A 27,488-nucleotide genomic window follows, 5' to 3' on the forward strand; every position below is an offset into this window, starting at 1 on the left:
CCACAATTAATCAACATGAAAAATCATTCAACACACTCATAACTCGAGACTATACGTCACATCAAGACAACAATCTTTTTATATCTTAAGCAAACTATTCTCGTCACAATCAAACCATCTGAACACATTCCGCAGTCACTTCATGCTCATCATATAGCTATCCTAGCCACTCATCGAGTCACAAATTCCACTCATAGGGACGCTACCAAACATATAAGACCAAAAGCACGTGCTCACATAATCGAAATCCATGTGCTCAAGCTACAGTCATAACCCGGCCTCAAGTCCTACAGACTGGCCCATCATCAGCACACAGAAATCATATCTCGCTCCTCATCCATGGAATCATAAGCCGGCGATGCACAACTGATATTGAGCGCTCACATGCGCACACGAATGCGTGGAGGGAATTAAAAGAGTTATATATCAAGCTGAATCAATGTCTCACGATAGGAAAGAAAGATGGGAAGTTCATCCTAAATGCCCTGTAGCCTCTCGAAGATAGGTATGGACGTCATCATACCGATCTGCAAGACTCTACTGGACGCTTGTTCATGACTTGTAGAACCTATGAACCTATAAATGACAACTCGCGCACAGTATATGGCCAATCCAGCCTAGGGAAGATCCATCCCAAATATATATATATATAGTCACTCAGTATTGTATAAGGCCAATCTTGCCCAGGGAAGGTCCATCCCCAAATATAAATGATTCGGGCAAGATCCATGCCCAGGTAATATCCATCCCTCAATATAAATAATTAGGCAAGATCTATGCCAAGGAAAAATCCATCCCTCAATATAAATATTTAGGCAAGATCTATGCCCAGGAAAAATCCATCCCTCAATATAAATAATTAGGCAAGATCTATGCCCAGGGAAAATCTATCCCTTAATATAAATAATTAGGCAACATCCATGCACAGGGAAGATCCATCCCCCCAATATAATATCAACTGCGCTCACCATGGATGTGCAGACTGGAGGGGCTCCTTCAGCCCAAGAGCTATAATAACCCAAATCCAGGTATAAATTATTAAAACATGTTGCGGCGTGCAGCCCGATCCCATAAATATCACTCACAATCAGGCCCTCGGCCTCTCTCCGTCATCAATCTCTCCAGTCTCTCGGGCTCACAATGTCGTGAAACTAGCCCAAAATGATAGTATGATGTATCATTAAATAGCAACAGAGACTGAGATATGACATGCAATGAATGAACATGACTGAGTACGAAATTACAATTTAAACATATAATTCGATAGTAGAAAGCATTTGCCTAAGCATGATTTCTAGCATGAGTCACAACTCAGTTTCTCTAACACATGGAAAATACAAGTCAATTGGCTACACAGCTCTTCGGAATCGACCGAGTCTCAATTTCTACGGTGCACACCCACACGCCCGTCACCTATCATGTGTGTCACCTCCAAAAAAATTACATAACATGTATAATCAGGGTTCATACCCTCAGCTCCAAGTTTAGAAGTATTACTTACCTCGAACAAGCCAAATCCAATACCGAGCAAGCCAAGCGATGCTCCAAAAATGGCAACCCGCGCGCACTGACCTCCGAATGGCTCGAAACTAGCAAAAAGCAACTAAAATACATCAATTAATGCATAAGAAAATAATTCCAAATGATAAAGGTCGAATCCTTAATCAAAATCCCAAAATTGGCCAAAAAGTCAAACCCGAGGCCGCATCTCAGAACCCGATAAAACTTATAAAATCTGACAACCCATTCAATTACGAGTCCAACCATACTTGTTTCACTCAAATACGACTCTGAATCGATGTTCAAAACTCGAAAAGTCGCTTTATGAAGTTTTAGACAAAACCCCCAATTTCCTCTTTAAAATTCATCAACCAATTGCCAAAAATGAAGATGGATTAAAAAAATAAAATCAAAACCTAGTATAAAACACTTACCCCAATCCTTGTGATAAAATTTTCTTCACAAATCGTCTCAATCTGAGCCCCCAATTACAAAATATGATGAAATAACCAAAATCTTGAAATATATAGAATCTGCCCAGGCATCGTCGCATCTGCGACACACTTAGCCGCTTCTGCGGCGTCTCTTTTGCGACAAACGTTCTGCTTCTGCGGAGAGGCACTGGAGAAATGGCCCTCGCACCTGTGGAAAAACATCTGCTCCTGCGACATCGCAGGTGCGACACATGGACCCGTATTTGCCCCAACTCCTGCTCCTTCGTTCAAATCTCGCGTCTGCGCGCACGCAGGTGCGCTACAAAAATTCGCTTATGTGGTCTTCTTCACCCAGCTCTCACATCGCTTCTGCGATGGACAACCCGTATCTGCGAAGTCGCGTCCAAGACTCTGCAGATGCGGCTACACCAGTACCAACAACTCTTCAACAAGGCAATAAGAGGAAAAATGATTCGAACCACGTCTGTAACTCACCCGAGCCACTCGGGACCCCGACCAAATATACCAACAAGTCCCATAACATAATATGGACCTACTCGAGGCCTCAAATTACTCATAACAATATCGAAACGATGAATCGCACCTCAATTCGAACTAAAATGAACTTTGAACTTCCAAAACTCACGCTGAAACATATCAAATCAACCCGGAATGAACCTAAATTTTGCACACGGTCCCAAATGACATAACGAAGCTATTCAAATTCCCGAAACCATAATCCAAACCTCATATCATCAAAGTCAACTTCTAGTCAAACTTATGAACTTTCCAAACCTTCAAATTTCTAACTTTCGCCAATTAGCGCCGAATACTTCTAGAATTATCCAAATGAAAATTCGGGCATACGCTCGAGTACAAAATCATCATCCGGACTTGACAGGACCATCAAAACTCTGCTCTGGGGTCAAATTCACAAAAGTCAAACTTGATCAACTCTTCCAACTTAAAACTTCAAACATGAAATTCATTCTTTCAAATCACTTCCAAAAAACTTAAAAATCAAAACCAATGATTCACACAAGTCATAATACATCATACGATGTTGCTCAAGACTTTAAATAGCTAAACAGAATACAAATGCTCAAAATGACCAGTTGGGTCATTACACCAATGACAACATCACTACTCACGTGAGAGGGTATCTGAGTGTTTACACTTACCCTTTCATACTTTCCCTCTTGGACCCCATAGTTCTTGATTTTTACAAGAGGTATGAGGTGTGCCTTGGTAAAATCCACCCATCCTTCTGGAGGATTGTGAGCCTCTTGTGCCATTTCGTGAACAACACTGAATCTCCTCGGTTCACCCTCGACCACCTACTCCGCCTGTACAGTCCTCGAATATTTTGAGGGGTATAATCAAGCTCGTTCGCCAATCAAGCAAGGCTCATTTCTCGAGCATTGACGAGGACCGAGACTGAGGCTGGCATGGGAGGTTTATTCAGGTAAAAATTGAAGACCTGAACCCTTGTGTTTCTGCCGTTCCCCGAGGAGTGGAACGTATCCCGTAAGTATTGTCTCTCTTGGATATTTTGTTATTTTTATTCTTTCTCTTATCTCCTGTGTTTGTGGTCATGCAAATGTTGCCCAAGTTCCTGATGTGATCTTATCGAGGGATTTGTAAGCAGATGTCATACTCCGAGCGCACATGGCACAAACTTTCGAAGGGCAAATGGGAGGCACGTTCTCATGGTGAGGTTCTTCCCTGAATAGTTACCATCACGCTATTAACTTATACAACTTTTTCTTTTTTCTTACAAGTCTGCCTATGACCACCAAACTTAGGCCACTGGATAAGGATGAGGATCTGTCCTCGCTTGCCGAGCCCTCCGTTTTAGGACAGCTCGGGGCTGCCGCGAAGGAGGTGAAGAATAAGAAAATGAGAAAGTCCTCGGGTTTCCCGGATCCCAAGGCGAAGAGGAAGAAGAGGGCGGCCACCCGGGTCCGGAATCCCAAGAAGAATACCAAGTCCACGGTACTGGACCCTAACTTTCTCTACCGACTCAGGGACGAGCCCGAAGAAATGGACATCTTCGTCGTTCATGGGTCGATCCTTGCTAAGCAATAGGCGATGACCGAGAAAGAGGACCACGAGGCCGATCCCCTTCTAACTCGGGAACCTGAGGGGGAGATGGAGGTTGCGACCTTCCAGGAAGCTGCTCCTATTCTGAAGGAGGCGATACGGTGTCATTGACATCATGGAGACGCCCTCCTATACTGAGTTTATGCTTGAAGAGGCACAAGCGGGCAAAGAAAAGTCAAGTGAGGGAGTGCAGGTTCCACATGATCCCGTCAACTCCTTTTTCGATGGCATGGACATGGCCGCATTGGAGAATTTTTTCAGGCTGAATCACCTGGAGGTCCTGAATAAAGATGTGCCCTTGGGAGCTAGCGGGCCGAATTCGAGCCCAAAACTAGTGAATTAATTTCCCACGCCGAGTGTGGACCCCGAGATTAAGAGAACGGTTATTATCATAATCCCATAGGATGCTCGGGTCGTGTCTGCTCTGGTGGGCGTAGCCAGCTACCTTCGATGCCTAGTGACCCAAGAGGACCGGGCAAAGATGAATGAGGTGTGCACGTCGAGTCTCTTCAACGAGGCACAGCATAAGCTGAATGGGGTAAGGCGTCAACCCTTTTGTACCCCTTTATGAATCCCACTTAGGTTTTCTTTTGATGTCTTTTACTAATTTCATCATTTTACAGGCTTAAGTGCTTCACCATGAAAGCTTCCTCTGGTACCTCTTGGAAATTATCCAACTCGAGTTCGAGCTCAAAGAGCAGGTCCAGAAGAAGGACATGTAAAGGGCTCTTAGTGAGCAACAGTTTTTGATTCTTCAGGCCGAGCTAGAAAAAGCTCAGAAGGAGGTCTCTACCCTGAAGCGGGAACACGCTGATTTAGTTGAGAAGGTAAAGATATTTGAGGCTAAAAACGAGCAATTAGTCATGGTGACTAATAACACAACTTTGTAGGTCCAACAGAAGATAGACCTGATCGACCAGCTGTGGGCTGAAATGGACGAGGTCAAGGCCACGATCGAAGTGTGGAAGGGCAGGATGGACATGCTAGCTTTGGAGAAAGAAGCTGCGAAGGAGGAGATGGAATCAGTCGAGAACCAATTCCGGGTGGCAAAGGACAAAGCCGAAAAGTGGTCTGGCTGAATAATGATCTTCGGGCACAGTTGAGCTTGGTCGTCATGGAACGGGATACTTTTGGACAAGAGTATGCTGCACTGAGGTCCAAATTGGATGCGACCTCTGATGATGCCAAGGAAATGGTGGCCCAATACAAGGCCGACGTGGAGGCAGCTGAGACCTGCTTAAAGACAAAGACCAAATACATAAAGTGGCTATCCAGGAGAGAGACCCTCGAAGAGATCCCTGCCTGAGGTTATGACCTATCGACTGAGATTGAAGAAGCTAGGAGACTCGAGGCTGAGGCAAAGGAGATATACGAGCCTGAGGGTCTTGAAGGCTCTGAGGGTTCCGAGGGCTCGGAAGGCTCCAAGGGTTCCGATGGTTCTGGCGAAGAATCGGGCCCCGGTGAAGACCAAGCGTAGATGCCTTAATATTTTTCCAGATTTTCTTATGTATTTTTTTGTGTGTTTGTTCTGGGGACGTCTATTGGACCTTTGTAAACATATCTTTGGAATATATAAAAAAAAAATTCTTTTTTCTGACAATACCGTGTCTTTACTTTTCTAGCATTTTTTTTGCAATTTCTATTTGCGTATTATTTTTGATGCCTTAGCATAGAATCAGATGTAGTTCTGGAGCAACCATTTTTCGGAGGTTCGAATGAAGCCCGACTTTGATGCAACATTGGTTTGCTTGTGGCTTCGAACCCTCGGTGAGACCGGAGGTTTTTAAGATGCTTAAGTGTTTTTAGACGATGTTTTTGCCGAGGGTAACCTCTTAGTAGGTTTTGAATTTTTGTAGGGGCCTTACTTTCTAGTTACGGACTTCAAAAGTCTCTGAGCCAAATTTTGGGATGGTCGTAGCCTTTTATATTTTAGCACCGCCTAATAGGTTTGGTGCCTCCAGGATTCGGTAGCCCGCGTCATCCGAATTTTCATCGGGCGACAGTCCCCGAGTAGGGGTAGCCCGTGGGCTTTAGGATCTGGGATCGAAGAAGAAAAAACACGTAGTAACGAAGTGTAAAGGAAGTGGAAATTTCTTTCATTTCTTAGTATGTAAAGTATACGATCGAAAGCGTATAAAAACTTGTTCCAAGGAAAGAGCGGACTATGTGGGCACGGTTCATATGGTCGTTTGGCCCTTACAATGAATCCTAACCATCAAGCCTTAGCTTTTAGTACACAAAGTTTCCTTTTTTCCCTTTCTAAAGACCTTACTCCGAGGGTAATGACCCCCAGTATTCGAGGTCGAACTCGTGATGGGTCGGATGTTGTTAACCTGAAGCAAATGATCGTTGACTCCGGTTTGAAACCGGTCTTCAAATCGAAGTTAACACATTTTACTATTGCCTCGTTAAAAACCTTGCCGAAAAACCCACTTTGGGACAAAACCGGTTCAAAGGGAAAAAGAGCACAATGCGTGCTTTCAGACCTACTAGCCACATCAGTCCATGGCCGTTTACATGCATACGTTAGTCTGATTTATAACGCTATTAAAAAGTAATTGAGTTTGTACCTTAGCAGTAGTACCACTTTAAGTGTGTCACATTCCAGTTGTTCGGTAGTTGTACGTCGTTTCCCGCTTCAAGTTTATACGAGCCTTTGCCGGTTATTCCGATAACTCGATATGGTCCTTCCCAGTCTAGTCCTAGATTTCCTTCGTTCGGTGTTCCTGGTGTGTAATGTTACTTTCCTCAACACCAAGTCCCCAACTTAAAGTGTCGGGGGCTGGCTCTCCGGTTGTAATACCTTTTTATTTGCTATTTTTGGGTGGCCAACCGGACCAGGGTGGCCTCCTGTCTTTCATCTAATAGTTCCAGGCTCGTGATCATGGTCTCGTCATTTGGCTCATCTATCGCATATTGGAACCTGAGGCTCGGTTATCCCACCTCGACTGGTATTAAGGCTTCGGCTCCGTAAACCAATGAAAACGGGGAGGCCCTGGTGCTAGATTTTGAAGTTGTACGGTATGCCCACAGGACTTCGGGCTGGATCTCCTTCCATTTCCCTTTCGCACCGGTCAACCTCTTTTTTATGTTTTGAAGTATGGTTTTATTTGTTAATTCTGCCTACCCATTCCCACTAGGGTGATAAGGTATTGATAGTATCTCCTTGATACTTGTGATCTTCGAAAAATTTATTTATCTTGTTGCCGACGAATTATTTTCCAATATCGCAAACGATCTCGGCCGGTATCCCAAATTGACATATTATGTGGTCCCAGATGAAGTCAATGACATCTTTTTCCCGGACCTTTTCGAATGCTTAAGCCTCGACTCATTTGGAAAATAATCGGTCATGAATAGTTTGAATTGAGCTTTACCGGGTTCCCATGGTAGGGGACCGACAGTGTCCATTTCCCACTTCATAAATAGCCACGGGGATAAAACCGAGTGGAGCATTTCTCTCGGTTGATGGATCATCATGGAGTGTCTCTGGCAGTCATCGCATTTCCGTACGAAGTCATTCGCATCTTTCTTCATTTCGGTCCAGTAATAATCGGCCCTAATTAGTTTCTAAACCAAAGATTCTGCACCCGAATGGTTCCCGCAAGTGCCTTCGTGAATTTCTCTCAAGGCATATTCGGTATCTCCCGGTCTCAAGCATCTGGCTAGCGGGTCGTTGAAGGTTCTCCTAAACAAATCCCCTTCGACCAAGCTAAATCTGGCAGCCTTTAAGCAAGGCTCTTAATATTTTGGGATTTGAAGGCAATTTTCTGGTCTTCAAGTAGCATATGTACTTATTCCTCCAATCCCAAGTTAAACTCGTTGAGTTTACTTCAGCGTGGCCTTCTTCTATCACCGGCTTCATGAGTTGCACTATTGTTCCCGAACTGAATTCATCGGCATTGACCGATGACCCCAAGTTAGCCAGAGCATCGGCCTCGCTGTTCTGATCTCGAGGTACGTGCTGCAGGGTCCATTCATTGAATTGATGAAGCGTTACCTGTAATTTGTCCAAGTACCTTCGCATTCGTTCTTCTTTTACTTCGAACGTCCCGTTAACTTGATTTACCACGAGGAGGGGGTCACACTTAGCTTCGATCACCTCGGCCCCAAGGCTTTTAGCTAATTCGAGACCTGCAATCATGGCCTCATACTCAGCCTCATTGTTAGTCAATTTCACAGTTCTAATAGATTGCATGATTACATTTTCCGTAGGTGGCTTTAATACGATGTCGAGCCTGGACCCCTTAGCATTCGAGGCACCATCGGCAAAAAGGGTCCGAATTCCCGAAGTGGTCCTTGAGGTCAATAGTAATTCCCTTTCGACTTCGAGTATTAAGGCCGATGTAAAGTTGGCCATGAAGTCTGCCAAAATCTGAGATTTTATAGTGGTTTGGGGTCAATATTCGATATCATGCCTGCTAATTTTGATGGTCCATTTGGCCAACCAGCCCGAGAACTTGGGTTTGTGCATGATGTTTCTCAGCGGGTAAGAGGCCAAGACACATATGGGGTGGTATTGAAAGTACGACTTTAGCTTTCTGGAGGCACTTAGCAAAGCGAGCGCCAATTTTTCTAGTTGAGGATACCTTGTTTCAGCCTCGCCTAGAGTTCTACTGACATAGTAAATAGGAAATTGCGTACCTTCTTCCTTCCTGACTAGGACTCCACTTACCGCCACCTCAGAAACCACCAAGTAAAGGTACAGTTGTTTGTCCGCCTTCGGAGTGTGCAGCAGGGGCGGACTCGATAGGTACCGTTTGAGTTCTTCCAAAGCTTGCTGGCATTCTGGGGTCCAGGAAAAGTTATTCTTCTTCTTTAATAGTGAGAAGAATCGATGGCTTTTGTCCACCACGATGATGTCCTCTATGGCTTTGATTTTGTTGGGGTTGATCTCGATCCCTCGATTGGATACCATGAATCTGAGGAATTTTCCCGATCCGAACCCAAATGCATACTTCTCTGGGTTCAGCTTCATATTTTATTTCTTCAGTATGTCAAAGCTCTCCTGCAAATGTTTCAAATGGTCCTCTGCTCGCAGGGACTTGACTAACATATCGTCAATATAAACTTCCATTAGTTTTTATATCCGTTCTTTGAACATCCGGTTTACTAGGCGTTGATAGGTAGAACTGGCATTCTTTAATCCGAATGACATTACATTATAACAGTAGGTCCAAATTTAGTGATGAAAGAAGTCTTTTCTTGATCGTACAGGTCCATCCAAATTTGGAAGTACCGGGAATAGGCATCGAGAAAGCTGAGTATCTCATGCCCGGTTGTCGTGTCGATCATCCAATCGATGTTAGGTAAAGGGAAAGAATCCTTGGGGCATGCCTTGTTTAGATCTTTGTAAACTACACATATCCTTAACTTATTCCCTTTTTAGGTACTACCACTACGTTAGCTAACTAGTCTAGGTATTTAACTTCCCGAATGGACCCTATTTTTAGGAGTTTAGATACCTCGTCATCGATGAACGCATGCTTGACCTCGGACTGCAGTCTCCTCTTCTGCTTAACTGGATGGAACTTCAGGTCCAAGCTCAGCTTATGATTGGTTACCTCCGGTGGGATCCCTGTCATGTCAATATGGGACCAAGTGAAATAATCTATGTTAGCTTTAAGAAAATCAATAAGTTTTTTCCTAAGCTCGGGGGTTAACCCCATGCCCAGGTATACCTTTCGATCAGGTAGGTGTTCGATTAATATGACTTGCTTTAACTCATCGACCGTCGATTTGGTGGCGTCGGTGTCATCAAGAGCTATGAACGATCTCGGGACTCCGTAATCATCCTCCCCATCTGTTCCTCGTTCTTCTTGTTCGACCAAGATCGACATCAGTGATTGCTATTTAATTTCTTCCTTTCTGGTCGGCTCTGTGTTCCTTGATGTCAAAACTGTAGGCACCGGGATTACCTCGTCGATTGTGAACATCTCCTTTGCAGCCGGCTTCTCTCCATAGACCGTATTGACTCCTCCCAGCGTAGAGAATTTTAACACCTCATGCAAGGTCGGAGGTACCGCCCTCGTGTTGTGAACCCACAAACTTCCGAATAGGGCGTTATACCTCACGTCCCCTTCAATCACATAGAACTTTGTTTCTTAGATCATCCCGACAGTGTTCACCGGTAGGGTTATCTCTCCTTTAGTGGTTTCACATGCCATTTTAAATTCGTTCAACACCCGGATTGTCGGCATTATTTGGTTTTGTAACCCTAATTTCTCTACGACCTTCGATCTGATGATGTTGGCCGAACTACCTGGATCAATCAACACACATTTAACTCGAGATTTATTGATAAGTATGGATATTACCAGCACATCATTGTGAGGTTGTATGATACCCTCGGCATCCTCGTCGCTGAACGAAATGGTTCCCTGCGGGACATAATCTCGGGTGCATTTTTCCCTTGTGATAGATACTTTAGTGCGCTTTATCATTGGCCCTTGGGGGACATTGATCCCTCCAATGATCATGTTGATGACGTGCAGAGGCTCCTTTTGTTTGACCTGTTTGTTGGTGTCTTTATTCCTGAAGTGATTTTTGGCTCGATCGCTCAGAAATTCTCGAAGGTACCCGTTGTTGAATAACCAGGTAACTTCTTCTCTCAATTTTCGGTAATCCTTGGTCCTGTGGCCATGAGTGCCATGATACTTACACATCAATTTGGGATCTCTATGGGTAGGATCGGATTGCAATGATCGAGGCTACTTGGTCTCCTTGATGCGCCTGATGGCTGATACGATGCTGGCAACATCAACGTTGAACTTATACTCTGATAATCTCGATGCTTCCCTACCCCCGAGTGGTCTGTCGAAACCATTTTTTCTCATCAGACCTCGGCTACTGGGCCCTTGATCGCCTCTCTTTTCATTCCTTATGGGGTGGCACCCAGTCCCATTTCCCCTTCGGTCCGTGCTGTATGGTTGGTACTGATCCCAAACAGGCCTTGGCTCATGATTGACGGCTCTCTTAGACATATCGCCGTCCCTAATGGGATAAACAGACCCAGAAAGGGGCTCCGAGTTACTCGTCCTCGACCCTAATTATTGACTAGTACCTGTTGTGGACGTCGGCCCAAGTTACTGCCACGTACCCTACCAAATTTTGTTTTAGCTACTGCGAAGCCAAGGAGCTTCAGGGGTCAAGCCCTTGAGTAAATGCCTGAACGGACCAATCATCTGCGACCGGGGGCAGGTCCATCTGTTCCATCTGGAGCCTCAACACGAACTCCATGTGCATCTCGTTGTCTCTTTGTTTAACCTTGAAAAGGTCCGACTTTTTGGTCTCGACCTTGATGGCCCTGACATGGGCCTTCACGAAAGCATTTGCAAGCATAGCAAACGAGTCAATAGAATTTGGGGGTAAGTTGTGATATCATATCATTGCTCATTTGGACAAAGTCTCCCCAAACTTCTTCAGCAAAACCGACTCGATTTCATCATCTTCCAAGTCGTTCCCTTTGATTGTGCATGTATAAGAGGTCACATGGTCATTCGGATCCGTGGTTCCGTTATATTTTGTTATTTCAGGCATATGAAACCTCTTTGGGATCGGCTTCGGTGCCGCATTCGGAGGAAAAGGCTTCTGGATAAACTTCTTGGAATTCGGCCCTTTCAATATCGGGGGTGCTCCTATGATTTGATCGACCCTGAAATTGTATGTTTTCGCCTTCTTGTCATTGGCCTCAATTTTCTTTTCACCTGACTCCGCCCACTTCGTTAATGCTTCAAGCATTTTTATTATTTCGGGATTGACCCAGGCTCAGCTTCACCCGGTCTCTCGGTGATCTGTTCATTTCTTCGGATGTTTTCTCGAGATTTTTCGGGCTCAACCCTACTAGGAGTGTGGCTTTGATTCTGTAGTTACGCCATCGTTGCCTGTTGAGCCTGCAACATTTCGACGATTAACCGTAGGCTTACCCTGTCGCCTTCGCATTCATGCGTTTCTCGAGCCATTGGTCGGGGTCCCCCACGAACGCTGTTTTTGGGATAAGTTAACATATTGACGTCGATTGCCACCTATGAGTTAGCATCGACCAGATCGACAACCGGGACTCTGTTGGGATCAGCATGAGGCGCCTCGTTGCTAGGCACCAGATTTTATGGGTAGACTCAGGGTTAACGTTCAAGTAGGCAGATTGAGAATTTGACATTTTTAAGCTGAGCTGAAATTAGGACCTTAAAGAACAAGCGTAAAATAGAGTGTGTTATGAAGATTTGTATCAAATCACCACTATTATCCTTAGCTCCACGATGGGCGCCAAACTGTTTACCATTAAAACAGATAACAATTAAATTTATACGCAGTTTTAAGGGTATGTGGATTGATTCAACACAAATAATCAAGAATATTAGATAAACGAGTTAAAGACATAATGAATAATCAAACCAATTGTAATGTTACGGCCCATGCCAAACCTAAGTTGAACAGTAGTTTCGCCTTTGATCGGACCCTTGGTTCGAATCCAAATCGGATAAAGAACAAACAGTTATGTAAGAGCTTTTGCAATAGGTAGAAAGCAGAAAATTAATTTGTATTGCCTTGGTTTGCGTGTTACAATGTGTTGAATAAAAGAAAAACCCTCTTATTTGTATAGTAGGAGAGTTTCATCCCTAGTACAAGTCTAAAAAAAGTAAAATCTTCCATTTCCCGTTAGTTACTGATCTGTAACCGACATCGAGCGAGATTCGCGTTGTGATCCTCGGTCAGGTACAAATATTACGGCCCTTCATCTTTCATGGGTCTCGACATGAATGATTTCCGATCTCTATTTCAGTCTCATGCGTCCGTGTCCTTCTTCCGTTTTCTTTACCAGGAAATCGGGGTATGGTCAATCCCTGATTTTACCGATATACACCCTTATTGCTGAAGCAAATTTTATAATCTTGCAGACCTTAGTGGAGGCGCAAAATTGTAGGTTTAATCATTATTTTTAATTGTATGCAGCCTTAATGTGTGTGTTTTTGTGTGTGATTTGCAACTTATCCTTTTTTTTTAAAAACTCAAATAAATTAAACCCTAATCTCTTTATTTACTTGCAAAACAAAACTGAAGCTTAGAGATTATCACGAACAAGCTGCCAAGGTGTAGCTTCAAGGGAGGAGCTACTAATGTATTCAAACTTATCTCAAAGTTCCCCAAAGTACCTTCCATCTACAAGCTCATTGTTGCATCTGTTGTTGGCCACATGCCACACATTCAACAAATCATTAGCTAGCATTACTTTGAGATTATACTTGAGGGAGAGCAGAAGTTGAACCCAATATTTTAGTTTAAACTATATATTTAATTAAGAAATTCGTTAAATATGTACAAATTATTATTTAAAAATTTAATAATTTAAAAAATTTAGAATCTTAAAATCGTAAACTTCAAATTCTGACTTTACATCTGCTGATCTTAACACTGATTTATTTGAGCTTTGCCGATATTCTCTAGGTGTGGTAAAGCAAAGAGAGGATAAATGTTCTTGCTTTGGAAACGAAACCAACGTCTTTTTGTTTGAGCTTTCTTTTCTAATTTTATGCTTTTTTTTTCTTCTTAATTGTATTTCCTATTTTGCCTCATGGAAAACTTATAAAAAGAGTGACTTTATTATTTTGCAAGAAAATAAAAAGAGTAGAGTTCGAATTATATATATCTATATATATAAAATAAGAGGATAATTTGTAATATGGTGAAGCCGAGTGGCAAACTAATAAGAATCCACTTGACAATTTTAGAAAAAATTTAATATATATATATATATATATATATATATATATATATATATATATATATATATATATATATATATATATATATATATATATATATATATATATATATATATATATATATATATATATATATATATATATATATATATATATATATATATATATATATATATATATATATATATATATATATATATATATATATATATATATATATATATATATATATATATATATATATATATATATATATATATATATATATATATATATATATATATATATATATATATATATATATATATATATATATATATATATATATATATATATATATATATATATATATATATATATATATATATATATATATATATATATATATATATATATATATATATATATATATATATATATAAGGATATTATATATAACATAAAATAAAAAATGTTTAAAATATTGGTAGATGTTTTGCAAAAATAATAAAAGCCTTATTTCTTTATAGTTTTGATGAATTAAAGATTATAATTTAGGGGGAACAAATACTTTATCTAAAAAAACTAATCAAATATTACAATAGAAAATAATGTACGAAAAGAGGGGGATAAAGATAATATTAAGATATTTATACTTTAAATCAATTAAATATAACAAAAGGTACGTAAATAATACTCAAAAAATTATTGATAAATTTAGACAATATAAGAATTTTGAACAGTATAACATAAATTTAAAAAAATATATATTTTTAGAGTAAGAAAATATATATCTATATTATATTTAAAAAAAATAGTGACAAAATATTAGGACAATTGACAAGTTAATAAAAAGTGGCTTTTCAGCAGAAATAGTTTTTAAGCTAAAAAGCAATAAGTTGTGGTTGCCCACCTTTTGGCTTGTTTTAAGCATTTTTGAACTTATTTTAAGCACTTTTTGACTTTGCCAAATACTGAAAAAAACTAAAAAGAGCTTAAAAGTTGATTTGGCCAGCTTAAAAGCCAACCCAAATACCCGTACTGGCTAATTTAGTAAAGAATAAAATAAAGATCAAATAATTTATTTGATTACCATATGATGTGTATCCTTTATTTCTATATAGATGCACATTGCATTACAAAATAAAATAGCAACTAAATTTTATTAAAACGGTATGATATATCATATTATAATTTCATAAGACTAATTCTCTTTTAAAAAATTCACGCATAGTACGGGTTCTACCACTAGTATAAAAATAACACTATGAGTTTGCCCTCAAGAGGAAAAAGGAATTGCACTTCAACTTAGGGTATTGTTCGATTTGAGAAATGATCCTTTCTTTTTCTGAATTCATAAACTAAGGGCAGAAATTAAAGTTTGGTAAATGGTCCTTTTCTATCTCAAAATGTTCCATTACAAAGAGGAAAAAAGAGGAATAATATTTTACTTGTTTTAAAACCAATTACAGAAAAGTATTAAAAATCACTCTTTAATAATCCTACTATCCTTCATTTAATTCTCTATGGATTGTTCTGTAACAAGAATAAGGGATAAATATCACAATAATTGATACAACGAACTCTAGCAACAGATTGGAAAAAAAAAAAAACTCTACCAACAAATGTTCAAATTTACTAAATTATTAATTTTATGATATTGCCGGTGGAATATCCAACGTAAATTTCTTCCGTATTCTCCTTCAATATTACGTTAGTTGATGTGACAAAAAGCTTAAAGCTTAAATTGATAGTTGAGATAGACAAGAGAGTTCATTTTTAGAGATTCTTTTAGTATTAGTTAACCTATATTAAAATAAAATGACACACCAAATTATATAAAGAGCAGTAGCATACAAGTAGAGTGTTTTATCGCCAAGATAGAATGCATTTGACCAATACTCATTACTCAAAAGGTCGCTTGTGCAAAAGTTTACCATCGACCATAAACTTAATATCTTGTAAATCAAGCCAAAAGTGGAGTATCTTTTTTTTTTTGGGCGGGGGGCGGGGGGGAAGGGATAAATAGGCATGTGTGGATAGGAAAAATTGGATACTAGGAAGAAAATAACTTAAAAGAGATGTCTATTGTCACACCTCCTTCTTTTCTTTTCTTTTTCCGTGGGAGAGTTTTTTCAATTAAAATGACATTATTCGAAATGAGATTATTTATTTAATTAGAATCGCACTTGGAATATTTATTATAGTATCCCAAGTCACCGATTTATTTTAAAATCCCAAATCGAGGAAATTTTTGATTTCGAATTATGGCTCGCGAACACAGAAGACCGGGTAAGGAATTCTGTTAACCCGGAGAAGGTGTGAGGCACTCTCGAGTTCCGTGATTTTAGCACAGTCGCTTCAATCATATTTGGCTTAATTAATTGTTAATTACGTATTTTAGAACTTATGTGTATTTTACTTTTTACCACTTTTTAATTACTTGGTTATGAAATTAATCTTGGAAACGGATCACGTGTGTGCGAGGCCGTTTTATTCGGTATAGTAAAATCATGTCACGCGTACGTGTACACAATTAATAACACTTAATTATTTATCAAGATTGTTTTGTCAAAGTTGCGCGAACGCGTACCGTAATTTATTTCTGGAATCGTAATTATATCACGCGAGCGTATACATAATCACGACAATTGATTTGAATTAAGAACGTGCCTAAAGCATGATAACGATTTTGGAACATGTTCAACAATTATTTAGTATGAACTAAATGAGCAAAAATGGGCCAACTACGTATATTTACGGGAATTTTACATAATTGTCATAGTTTAAAAAAAATATAACAAATTCTTAGCATAAAACTCAATATTACAGTTGTGGCAGGAAAATATTTATATTTGTAGCACACAGTTCTATTAAAATAGAAATATTAATTATTAATCCCTAAATATTAGCAATTTGAATGGAAAGTCAATAATTCTTTATACAAAAATCATGCCTTTTTTCTCTTTATCTATTAACTTTCCTTCTTTTTCTTCTTCTTCTTAATTTTATTTTCTACCGAAACTAATAGATTTTCTAAATTTGTTCCATTTGTTTTCTTTTTAATTATCTTTCTTAAATTTTTCTCTTCCTTCTTTCTTTCTTTCTTTCTTAAGATATTTTCTACCGAAGCTAATAGATTTTCTAAATTTGTTCCATTTGTTTTCTTTTTAATTATCTTTCTTAAATTTTTCTCTTCCTTCTTTCTTTCTTTCTTTCTTAAGATAAAGATCTTACTTCGATAATAATATATGTTAATATATACAAAACGTATATATAAAAAATATACATTGAATTAAAACATATAAAAAAATACATCTTCAATTAAGATGACACTTAGACATGTGAAATATACATAAAAATATATTTTAAATTTAATTAAGATAAGGAACCATAGTAACCGCCCCGCAATGATCATTCCTCATTTTTTATATTTTTCGGCCAAAAAACTAGAATTTCGCCTGATTCTCACATGCGACGTTGCTTTTACGACCACACCTCCTCTTCCGCGGAACTCACCCGACATGTACGTCTGCATAACACTGTGAATCATTCCATTTTTATTATGTCATGCATATGCGTATAAATGTCATACCATGCATAGGTATATGCGTTCATAACATCATCAAGCCTCTGAGGGCATCCCATCATATCATCTCGGCCACTGTGGGCAAATCATCAACGTATACCAGAAGCCTCGAACAATACCAAAACATCAAGTTAGAACCACATAAATTATCAAGTAAATTTCCATATTTTTAAGTTGGAGATCCTTATTACCGATGTATCATCGTTCACAATATCATTATTCACAATACCAATATGGCTTATGTGCAAAATTTGAGTTCAATCGGACTTGATTTGATAGGTTTCGACATCGAATGTAGAAGTTGAAAATTCTTAAGTTCCTAAAGCTTGAATAGGGGTATGATTTGTGGTTTTAGCGTTATATACTATGTATATAGTAAGATGTGTGTGTGTGTGTGTGTGTGTGTATATATATATATATATATATATATATATAGAGAGAGAGAGAGAGAGAGAGAGAGAGAGCGGACTGCACAATAATTGTGCAGCCGCAGAAGACAAAGGTCAGCGAGTTCCACATCTAAGCCAAACAAGACTTGCGGAACGCACAATTATTGTGCGGCCATAGAAATCAAATGTGTGGCCGCACTCAGAATTGGACATAACTCTCTTATACGATGTCCGAATTCGACGATTCTTTTTGCTATGGCTCCAAAATTTCAATATGGATCTAATGCTTCCATCAAAACTGAATTTGGAACTCATTTGCTTCTCCAAACAATTCACATAATACCAATGCCGAGCAAGCTAAACAAGTCAATACCAATGCCAATGCTGAGCAAGCTAAACAATGCTCCAGAAATTTTATTCTACGTGCCATCACAGGTGCGAAGTCCACTTACTTAGGTTGGGTCCGCACCTTCGACCCCTGAGCCGCATCTGCGATTTCGCTTCTGCGGACAACCAACCGCACCTGCGAGTTATCATAAAACTCCAGAGCCCGCACCTGCTCGGGAGTCCACCTTCCAACATTCCTGCTAGCTTCGGTTAGAGTCTCGAAGCAAGTGTTCAAAAAGGACCAACTAACATCAAGTGCTAACTTGTCTTCAAGGGGCTGCTGAAGGCACTGGCATATAAAGATACAAAAAAATATACATAAAAAATACATCCTGAATTAAAATGGCACTTGACATATAAAATATATTTGAAATATACATTAAAATACATCTTAAAATAAGATGACACTTCATAAATAAATATATAACAATTATATACATAAAAATACATTTTGAATTAAAGTGATACTTGATATACAAAGTATAAAAGACGTATAAATCAATACATCTTAAATTTAGGTGACATTTACATATGTATCGAATTTTCAAAAATGGAGTGAATAAGATGAATGTTGGAAAGGGAGAATGGAGATGGACAAAATAAGTACTTCCTGTGATTAGTGAGTCAGTTAACTTATTAAATGTTGAGCTTAATTTTTATAATATACTAATAATGAAAAAAAAGTACTCTTTATGGAATAAAGAATAAATGATGCTATTTTTTTAAATAATAGTTAAAAAGGGATGAAGTGTGTAAAAAAAAACTATATTTACAAAGATTAGATTAATATTGCTCTTGTTGAACTGCGCTAAAAATTATTTGGCCCATTATTGATCTTATTTAAATCGCTATATCCAGCTAACTCTAATTCTTAAAGTTTCTCATTTACAGCTTCATAAACAAACTTAAACAAAATTTCAAAACCATAAATTAATAAAGACAATAATAGAAAAACCTTTCGTGTTTCAAAAACTAATTCCTTCAGCAACTTAATCTCCATTTTTATTAATGAATAACAAACAACAAGAGGGGTCCAATTTATAGACTTTTAAGCTATTGTCAAGCAAACGAAGCAGTCACCCAAACATTTAGCAATAATGACCATATGAAAACAAAGGAGACAAACTATATTACAACTATTCAAGTGAACTAGAGAAAACGAAAAAGAAAAAGAAAAAAAAAAGGAAAAAATATGATCAACAAAAATAGAGATGAGGAACAAAAATGAAGGGAAAGATGAAAACGGACCTTTATTAATGATTTTTCTTTTCTATGGCGTACACTGGAATAAAGTTCTAGATTTGCCTAAAAAATGAAAATCTCCGGAACGCGAACTGAACCGCGATAGATCGGAGCTTCGATCGAACCGTGACTAGAACATGGAAAACTCGCCGGAAAACCTCGCCGAAGGTCAAACGAAGACCTCACTTAAACTCATACTCTTTTCGATGATTTAAGGTCTGTCCGTGTGGATCCTTGGACTGATTTACAGCTGGGTTCGGAGCTGCTTTGGGGTGACGTTGATGGAAATTTTTGGTGAATATGGAGGAGTTCTTGATGTTGTTTCAGCTGGATTTTAGTGGTGCTCACTGCTGGATTTAATGGAGGATTTTAGGTATCATGGAGGAAGAAGAGGATTTGGGGTTGATACTCTATTCCTCTTTTTGTGCTTTATATCTTTTCGTCTCTCTGTTGTTATTTCTTTTCCAAATCCCTTCTCAATGTTTCTCTGCTCTTTTCTGTTTCTTTTCCCCCAGGCCCGTTTCGTGTGTGTGTTTATATAGCTGAGCAGTTGAATTGGGGAGCAAGAAAGGTTTTATTAGATAAGGCTAAAAGAAAAATTATCTCTGTGTGTGTATATAGTGAGCATGTGAGGTTGGTTAAAAGAAGATAAAGGAAAAATCTTGCCATGGAAATGAGCTTTTTTTTTTTCTTTTTTTTTTGTCTTTTCTTTTTTAAAGATAATCTAAAATTAAGAATACTACATTAATATTATAAACTAGAAAAAAAAACTACTAAAAAAATTATAAAATTACTAGTCTTACCAAAATTAGAAGGAAAATATATTTTTTGTGAATTTTCTTTTCTTTTGCAAATAAAACACAACTATTATCTAAAATGTGATTCTTTTTATATGATTTTTAATTTTATCAAATAAACCTACTAAAAAGTGAAATAAAGGCTAAAGTATCAAGATTAAACTTAATAAATATTTAAACACTAAGAGATGGCGAAAAATTCAAGTAAGGTCAAAATTAGGTGCTCACATCTATGTCTTCCCCTAAATCTCTGGATTTGTTGAGATAAAAGAAAAAGAAAAATTGTGGAAAAAAAAGGAGAAGAAAACCTTCTTCAGGGTAAATAAATTGTCTGAGCCCAGGTTTGAACCGGGGACCTCTAGTGTGTGAGACCAGCGTGATAACCAACTACACCACCCAGACTTGTTTCTAAAAATCTATATTTTACAAATATTATCTTAGAATAGAATCCGTATATAAGAAAAGGATTTTGATATTTATCTAATCTTTCAAGAATGAGCATGCTTTGTGCATTATTAACCTCTCATATAGATATTATTTAATTAATAGATCTAAAGTAGCAATATATTAATAAATTTAATTGAGAGATCTGAAGTAATAAAACCGTAGCAATATATTAGTCTGATCACAATGCATGAGTTAGTAGGAAGTATGAGTTGGGTAAGCGTTCTCCTACCTTACTTATTATAATCATATTCTTGATTTCGAGAAATATAGTTAGGTCCAGGCCAGGACATCTGATACTAATAATTCATCTTAAAAGGAGATTAATTAATATGTATCAATCATTTGCCTTGTCAAGGTTAAAGTTTTGCAAATTGGATTTGGGAGCATGTTTCTAACGAGAATAACAGGCTTTACAAGAAGTGGAAAAGCCCAACGACGTAGTCGGGCCTTAGACTGTTTCCTTTTTGGGCTTTTCAACGATTCACCTATTCCAAGAGAGATTTTTACACAGCTAATTATTTAAGAGAAAATTATCACTTTTTTGTTTGCCATATTTGATCTTTTGACATCAAAATAAAAACACAAATTAAGGATCTATTACCTATTTTTATCAAAAAGCTAATACAAAAAGATAGGAATTTCAATATCTTTCTCTTTCCCAAACGCCTCTCCTATACGTCAACCCCCTCCCCCCCATTCAATTTCACCCCTTTTCACTTTCCAAGGTATTGTTTAAAAATATAAAAATTTATATGTTTATACGCATAATATTTTTGAAATATATTTGGTATACTTCACACATTATGTTGAATATGTGATGAATAAACTGAAATAAATATTGAATATACCATTGTTATAACTTATAACCATAATTTTTTGTTTATAACTTAGTATTCAATGAATACATGGTATAATTATGAATCATGTATATCCAAATAATATATTATTGAAATATAATTTAGGAACTGAATCGTTCGTGATTCTTTTTAATGTGATTCTCGTTATATATTTATTTTAGATATGTAGCTAATTAGTTGCTAGTTTTGTTAATTACACACTTCTGCTAGGATTCTGAATTTTTTTTCTTAAATATTGCCTAATTATATTTTTTCCATTAATATATATATATATATATATATATATATATATATATATATATATATATATATATATATATATATATATATATATATTTTTTCAATATCTATATATATATATATATATATATATATATATATATATATATATATATATATATATATATATATATATATATATATAGTTATGCAAAAATTAATAGATATTTTAAAAAAGAAACTGTATTATCATGAGTTTAAATCTCAATAGTCTTATATTATGTAGTTGAACAAACAAACAACAACATACTTAATGTAATTATATAAATGGGGTCTAGGATAAGTAATTTATATGCAAATTTTACTTCAACCTTGTGAAGGTAGAGATGATGTTCCAGATAGACCTTCAGCTCAATCACAACAGTTATAAAAAGATTTATGTTAGTGGAGAAGCCATCGAAAAAAGAAGCAGTAACAACATCAAGATAATACGATAACTGAAGCACAAAAAATAACATGTAGTAAAAGAATTCTAAGAATAAGAATTCTTTCTTAGTATACACACACATTCATCTCAGCATCATCATTTCTGTTACGTTCATCTTCGGGACATGAGAGTTCTTGATTGGCCAACACTCCCAATATAATATAGTCGATAAGTCTTGGTGATACATTATATTCTTATCACACAAGATACATGACACCAAAAGCCATTATTTCATCCATCCTGCTCTAATACAATGTGTGACTTCCTCATCAATCTCCCTACTTTCTTGTATTATTGACCCAAGATACTTGAAACTTCCTCTCTTGGGGATGACTTGTGTATCAAGACTCACCCCATGTCCGCTTCCTGGGTGGTACCTAAAACTTCTTCTTTTGGGGATGACTTATGTATCAAGCCTTACCTCCATGTCCACTTCCTGGTTTACGTCGTTGAATTTAGCGTTAACTTCGCATCGCGACTTGTCAATCAGCACTATGTCATCTGCAAATAACATATATTATGGCACTTCTATTTGAATGTATCGCGTCAATTCGTCTATCACCGGGGTAAATAGAAAAAAGAAATGACTTGGTTCAATGTAAGGTCACGGTCACATTTACTGTTGTGCAAAAAAAGTTGCCACAGTTGCTCGAAGAAAATAAAATGAAATTAAGTCCAAAAGGAAGTATTTCTAGGCATGCATGAGTCCTATAAAGAATAATCAGATATCATGTTATATTCTGTGTGATTGCCACATTCAAACGTAGATGGTTCAAAGATTCTATAGATAGATAGCTTCTCAAATAAGATCACTTGTTGTATTCCTTCTACAACCCTTAGCGTATCTATTGGATTCAACAGAATACTTGACTAACATACCTAAATTCCAAGGATTGGATTCGATTTTTCTTTTCCTTTGTTAAAAATGTCTGTTTTGTGTTCTTTTGCTTTCTTGAAAATTACAGTGCGCATTTTATGCGACGCTATGCAATACGATGAAATTTGATTAGGGCAATTAGTTAGAGGCAAACACGGGATTATAATTATAATTAAGGAGGCTAAAGTACAAATTCCAATATTATTTTTTTCTTTCCAAATTTTGTTGGAATTAGATGGTATATAAAATTCATTTTTTCTGAGGGTGGGACTTGCAAGTTGCATTCTTGTGGTCCAGTATACATTTATTTGGTTGCTAGGACCCTATATTTTCTTGCAATTATAATTTGGTCTTTTTTCATTTTTAGTTCGCGTCAGAATCTATTTATATTTTATATCCGAAAAATTATATAAAATTTGTATAATTTTTTATATATAACATACAACATGTATATCTCTGCCTGCATGCGTGGGAGACCGATCGTTAGAGTAAGTTTGTTTGATGAAAATGATCAATTTTGAAACAGTAAGTGGCCATTCATAAGCTGATGAGATAAAACTGTACTTCATTGTCATATTCATGTAAAAGCATTGACCTTTGTGTAGACTGTAGATAATAATAAAACCTAATTCCTTATCTAGCCACAAACCATGTCACTTGAACGAGTTCCAAGTTGGGAAAACCCCACCAACCCCCCCCCCCCAAGGTCAATCTCCCAAAGGTCTTCGCAGAGCTGAGCTTTAGGGGGAATACTTTTTGTGGTCTTGCACATGGAAAAGTCAAGTATTCTACGCAGGCTTGATTTACCGGAATTTTTGCTTCAAAGAATGCTTTCAATAAATCGAATGATCCAAACTTGGGGGAGAGAATCTAAATTCTTGTGGAATTGAATCTTTCACCACATGGTGACACCACACTAGCCACTCTTAGTGGTAAATCCACTTTAGAAAGTGCACTTGAGAAAATAGTAAAGAAAAACCCCACATGATAATCAATAAACTATGCTTGAATCTCAAATTTAGTTGGATCGACGGTATAAATCATCGAACTTTTAAGCAAATCTGTTTAATTTTTTATAGACGGTATATATACATAGATTATATACCGGAATCCTTACACAAATAATTGAATGGATTCACTTTTTATTTTTTCTAGCGATGTATATTAATTATACATGGTTATACATATTGTACATAAATTATACATATATTATATATTCGCCAGCTATTTTTCGTTTAAACGGTTGGGGGAGCTATTTAGGTTAATTTTTCTATATTCATCATGTATTTACTGTTTTTCTTCAAAATCAATGTTCAAAAAATATATCATTATTGGACTATTTTTACGATGATATCTAATCTGCTATAATCTTACATAATTCAATCTTAAAGCCAATGATACTTGCGAAACTCATATTGTTGAATTAACACCACATAAATTGATAAGAATAAATTATCTAAAATGAAATGGGATGGTAGTGGGAAAGGGTGACGTAGCTTTTCATACATTGAAACGCTCAAATAGAGAATCTGAAAAGGAAAATCACTAAGGAATCATCACCCAACCATTGATAGGTAGGTACCACTATAATTATTGTATGTTTTAACATAACATCAGCACCATAACCTAATTAAACTATTATTCTTAATCTTATCTCATGTCTAAGTGGATATATTATTGACATCATTATTTATTTATGTTAAGCTTATGGTTAGTACTAAACGTCACTAAAGTCCATTAATTTTGTATATGTATATCTCTGCCTGCATGCGTGCGTGAGTGCTGACGTCATCGTCGAAAATTTCATTAACCTAATTGTAGTAATTGGAAGTGGTAGGATGTATGGGATCCTTCCACTTTTAACTGATAAAAATAACATTACGTAGATATTTTAAAGGGCTGCTATTTAGTAATTAGTCAGTGCCATATATTTCATTTTTTAAGTTTAATTTTTCAAGACAAAAATGTCATGAATTGTTCTTAAGTCAAGATTTTTAGTTTAAAATTTCAGAATAAAATAAGTACTGACTAATCTCTAAATAACATTCAGGAAAATGACTATTTGTGCACTTGCCTCCCTTAACTAAGGATCTCAGATTTGAGTCTTTGTGTATGAAAGAAATTTTGATAGGAAGCACTACCTCATTTAATGGACCTTAAGCGGCACATAATTAAAAGTCTAATATGAGTATTGGACATCGACTGAAAAATTTAAAAACAATCATAGAGTAATATTATTTCATCACCCTGTGTATAATGATTCTATATTATTGAAAGAGAACATGCAAATCTACAGAAGTAGAGAGTCCATGCAAATCATAATTTAGATTCATTTTTCTTTTTTCCTTTTCCTCCTCCTTGATTTCTTTGTACACTGATATATGCTCGCCTAATTTGATCGTGACAAACTCGTCCTTTAAAGTGAGACACATAAGCTAGAGAACAATCTTGAGTTTTAGTCCGCATGAAAAGATTAAAATATAAAAAAAGTTGAAAATATACAGCTGTAAATTTTGATACTCCTCTAATTTTTTTACACTAATGTTTAAATTTTCATGCATATATTTCATAAGGGGTGTTTGACTAATTAAATTACCTTTATCTCTTCCTCAAATATCGACAAGTTAATCATTATATAGATGGGATAGTAATTGGTAAGCTAGGCTGGAAGTGATTAAAAAAAATTAATAGCTTCGTGGTTTTTGAAACGACAAATATCACTACTAGAAATCAGGTAAAAACCGATCAACCAATAACGACTAACGTTGGTCGGTCAACATAAGCGATCAAAAAATCGTCTAACTTGGACGAAAACTACAAAAAATATATATATTATTTTTAAATTACATACCGACCAAAGTTGGTCGGTATATTGGTCAAAAATTTGACTGTTCTGATCAGACTTGCTTAGTCAAAGTAATTTCTTTATTACCGACCAAAGTTGGTCGGTAATGTGGACCTATATTTTTAAATTTAAATAATTATATTATTACTTAAAAGATCTTATAAAATTTATATTTAATCGACCAAAGTTGGTCGGTTATTGCAAGGGGAGATTTGACCGACAAACTTTGGTCGATATATGTAATTTCTTGGAAAATAACCAACCAAAGTTGGTCGGTTATTAGGTCAAACATGGTCAAATTTTTGAATCACATTACTATTTACTATCTAAATAATATAAATGTAATCCGTTAACACTTTATTTTGTAATACAAATAATGAATACACTAACACAAACTATAACAAGCTATATATAGTTAAAGTATGTATGTATATATATGTATGTATGTATGTATAGCCGCATATATATAAGAACACGAAGCGCTAGGGCCACAGGGTCGGGTTCTTTTGGGGATAGACTTGTGGAGAAACAATAATCTAATTAGTATATATAATTGATCATCATCAAATATATCTATTTGTATATTGATTCATCGACTTATAACGTACTTAGATGCATCGATGAATATTAAAAATAAAATATTTCGACCTATATCGATGAATATTAAAAATAAAACGTCAAAACATATATCGATTAATCCATGTCATGCATTATTAGTGATGAATGAATGAAATATAGAAGAATTAATACTAAACATTTTTGACATGTATATATGGATCATAAATTAAAGAAACGAAAGAAGTTATTAGCATTAAGTAAACGAGTTAATAGGTCAAACATGGTCAAACTTTTGAAACACATTAATATTTACTATCTAAATAATATAAATGTAATCCGTTAACATTTTATTTTGTAATACAAATAATGAATACACTAACATATACTATAACATGCTATATATAGTTAAAGTAGTACAACGAAGTGTGTGTGTGTGTGCGTGTGTGTATAGGTATAGCCGGATATATATAAGAATACGAAGCGCTAGGGCCACATGCCCGGGTTCTTTTGGGGATAGACTTGCGAAGAAGCAATAATATAATTAGTATATATAATTGATCATCATCAAATATATCTATTTGTAAAATTGATTCATCGACTTATAACTTACTTAGATGCATCGATGAATATTAAAAACAAAATATTTCGACCTATATCGATGAATATTAAAAATAAAAATGACTCGACCTATATCGATTAATCTATGTCATGCATTATTAGTGATGAATGAATGAAATATAGAAAAATTAATACTAAATATCTTTGACATGTATATATGGATCACAAATTAAAGAAATGAAAGAAGTTATTAGTATTAAGTAAACGAGTTAATAGGTCAAACGACTAAACATATTTAAAATAGAATAATATTGGTTTATCAATTGATAAATTTTTCGTACGTAGTAATGTATATGATTGATCATCAATTACAATATAATGTATGTGTGTGTGTGTGTGTGTGTGTGTGTGTGTGAAATTACTCATATACTTAATTATAACTTAGAAAATTAACTTAGATAGATGCTATTATAATTTATTAAAAGTAATTAGTTAATAT

General features: G+C 36.4%; 1 long non-coding RNA gene and 1 other non-coding gene across 2 annotated transcripts; both read right to left on the reverse strand.

Moving 5' to 3' along the window:
* Nucleotides 1-17,695: 17,695 nt before the first annotated feature.
* LOC142167886 (uncharacterized) lies at nt 17,696-19,993 on the reverse strand. The gene is made up of 2 exons (XR_012698127.1): nt 19,351-19,993; nt 17,696-18,391 (listed from the first exon to the last, which is right to left on the reverse strand). It is a non-coding gene; the product is annotated as an uncharacterized LOC142167886 (long non-coding RNA).
* A 476-nt stretch (nt 19,994-20,469) lies between these two features.
* Nucleotides 20,470-20,543, reverse strand: TRNAV-CAC (transfer RNA valine (anticodon CAC)). Its single transcript has one exon. It is a non-coding gene; the product is annotated as a tRNA-Val (tRNA).
* Nucleotides 20,544-27,488: the final 6,945 nt, after the last annotated feature.

Source organism: Nicotiana tabacum, chromosome 13, assembly GCF_000715075.1.
Source record: "Nicotiana tabacum cultivar K326 chromosome 13, ASM71507v2, whole genome shotgun sequence".
Classification (NCBI taxonomy): domain Eukaryota; kingdom Viridiplantae; phylum Streptophyta; class Magnoliopsida; order Solanales; family Solanaceae; genus Nicotiana; species Nicotiana tabacum.